Below are 2,570 nucleotides of genomic sequence, written 5' to 3'. Positions count from 1 at the left end.
CTACTTCCATAAAAGACATTAAAAAACATTTTCAATGAAAAACAGGTTTCAGTCAACCTCTGCACCAAGAACTAACCCAGACCGTAACAACAATAGCCTGTAACAAATATTGACGCTTTGGGTGCAATACTTCCTGACAACATAGAAGAGACAGAATGCAACAACTACAGCAAGCAAGAAATCAAGGTCAGAATCCGAAACAGATGCTCAGATTCCCCAAACATGAGAGGTTCCACATCATCATTACTAACATTTTGGCAACAGTTGATGAGGCAATTTGTCAAATCTTATAACCAGGATGAATCTCTAACAAAAACGTAGATAGGCTAACACACACTAGAGGAAAAGACAGAGAGAGATGTTTGCCCTATTTATTAGGCTGCTAATCATATCTCTCACTACCAGTATCCTTCAGATGTATCACCTTCCAGTAGCAGTTCTAAAAGACAAAGCATCTTCACAGGCTAGTATCTTTCCTGTATTGATCTCAAAAGCACTTAACAGAGCAGGTGGTGCAAACTCAGGAATTACAGCTTTTCTAAGCCGAGAACTTCTAGTGTAATACTTCAAAACAAATTGCATTTACTATTTTAGACTACAGCACTTAAAAAGACATAATGTAATACTACTTAGGGGGGCCCTCCCTATCCAAACTTTCTAACATGAAAAGGGCTAGTGTTCAGTGTTTTCAATATGGTTAGTCTTTCCTCACTATTCTAAGACTTTCCTTCCAAGTATGGTAATTGAAATGAGTATTGGCTCCTCAGTTATATCTGAATTTTAGAATTTATTCTTTGGGTCTATTTAAGGAGATGTGTACACAAGATTCTCGTAACAGAAGTGTTGTCAGAGTTGTGCTAGAGCGGAAGCACGTAGCTTTGGAAATTTTGGAGTCTTTTTCCCTCATTTAAACTGACTCATTCCTTCTTGTCCACAAACCCACTTAATTAGAAGTAGATTCCCAGCTGGATGATAACGTAACAGATTCTCTTTTAGTCCAGGTCTTTACAGCTCACTCTTACAGCAAAAGGAATCTCCGTAATCTACAGTTAGGTGCATGCCAAGTTGCTGTTTGTCTCTCTAATCTCTTCTGTAAAATCATCAGATTCTACATCTGGCTGGGATGAAGATCAACCTCTAGCCAGGTAGCAGTTGTTCTAAGCAGCAGATGCTTTCTAAGTGCCAAACTGCAATGCTCTTTTTGGACATGTTCCCGCATCTTCCCGCATGGCCCCACTGCAGGACTGAATTCACCATGTAACCTACCTTTCCCCATCGTCGTCACCAATTCTCAGGGGCTTCTTGTAACAACAAGGTAAAGTATTTTTTCTGTAATTTATAGCTCCAAACACTCCATCAAATCACAAACAGAAACACACCTCTCTTTCAGACCTCTCTGCACTAATAATGCATAATTCTCTGCATTAATAAAAGCCTCCAGTCTCCTTACTGCAATAGTGCACATATAAATGCATACTGAAATCTGCGTTCTAGAACACCGAGAACCCTTCTGCGTTCCTCGGGGATGGCACTAGCACCCTCTGCTGTCACACAGCAGCACCAAAGCCAGCTGAAACCCCAGTCGCTGTACTGTGCACACGGAATTTCAGGGATGGCTTTCTAGATCCTCCACTAAAGATCCTGAGCCATAAAACCTCACAATGACATTCTGCAATGAACTCTGCACGTCAAGACAGCTTATTTTCAAAGACAGTGACTGTGTCTAGAAATAATCACCCAAAATGAGCTTATTATATTAGTTACTTCCACTGATTGAACACCTAAAAACTACAGTAGGACGACAGGAAATCAAAGCCATGCTAGTAGAGCCATCAACTTCTATAAATGCCTCAATAAATCACTGATATTTCAATGTTTTTCTTAAAAGCCCATCTTCTAAACTCTTGTGATTACATGAGACTCAGTTTTGATTTTTTCTCTACATGCTTTTTGTTCTCTTGGTTGCAGAGAGAAACTTGAAAACATTAATTTCAGAAACCCAGAAGGCAAGTAAATTTCAGATGTAACATCACATGATTCTCATGTGTTTTTCTTCTTTTTTAAAGCAACCCCAAAATGTCTTACAGCAGCTGGCTAGCAATACCAAAACACATTCAAACGAGTATTTACAAGGCTTCCTGCGACCACAAGTGCTAGCCTTCAAGCCAACCCTGTACTGAAGAAGCAATTAACTCCAGAACAAAAGGAGAGCCCCCAGCTCTCTGGTGATGTTTTACGCCTTTAAACAGCTAGATTTAGAAAAGTTCATTAGTCTGACCAGCTGTGTTAATCAGTCCTAGGCCACACAAAATCATCTCAAAACAAGATCTATGCAGTACATCCATATATAGAGCCTATATTGACCAAAGACTGCTTTTTATTTTTTCCTTAATGATAAAGGCCATCTATCACTCTTTCTTTCCCAGGAATCATATCATCATCACTGGCAACAGCATTTAATCGTAAACCAAATAATGGGAACAGAATACAAAAGAGGTTCCTTCAAGACAAGGATTACAAAGACATATATACATACCAAACATAAAAGACAGAAACAATATTAAGATCAC

The sequence above is a fragment of the Pygoscelis adeliae genome, unplaced genomic scaffold, assembly GCF_000699105.1.
Source record: "Pygoscelis adeliae isolate BGI_AS28 unplaced genomic scaffold, ASM69910v1 Scaffold100, whole genome shotgun sequence".
Lineage (NCBI taxonomy): Eukaryota > Metazoa > Chordata > Aves > Sphenisciformes > Spheniscidae > Pygoscelis > Pygoscelis adeliae.
The sequence above is the reverse complement of the archived record's forward strand: the minus strand, read 5'-3'. Positions refer to the sequence as shown.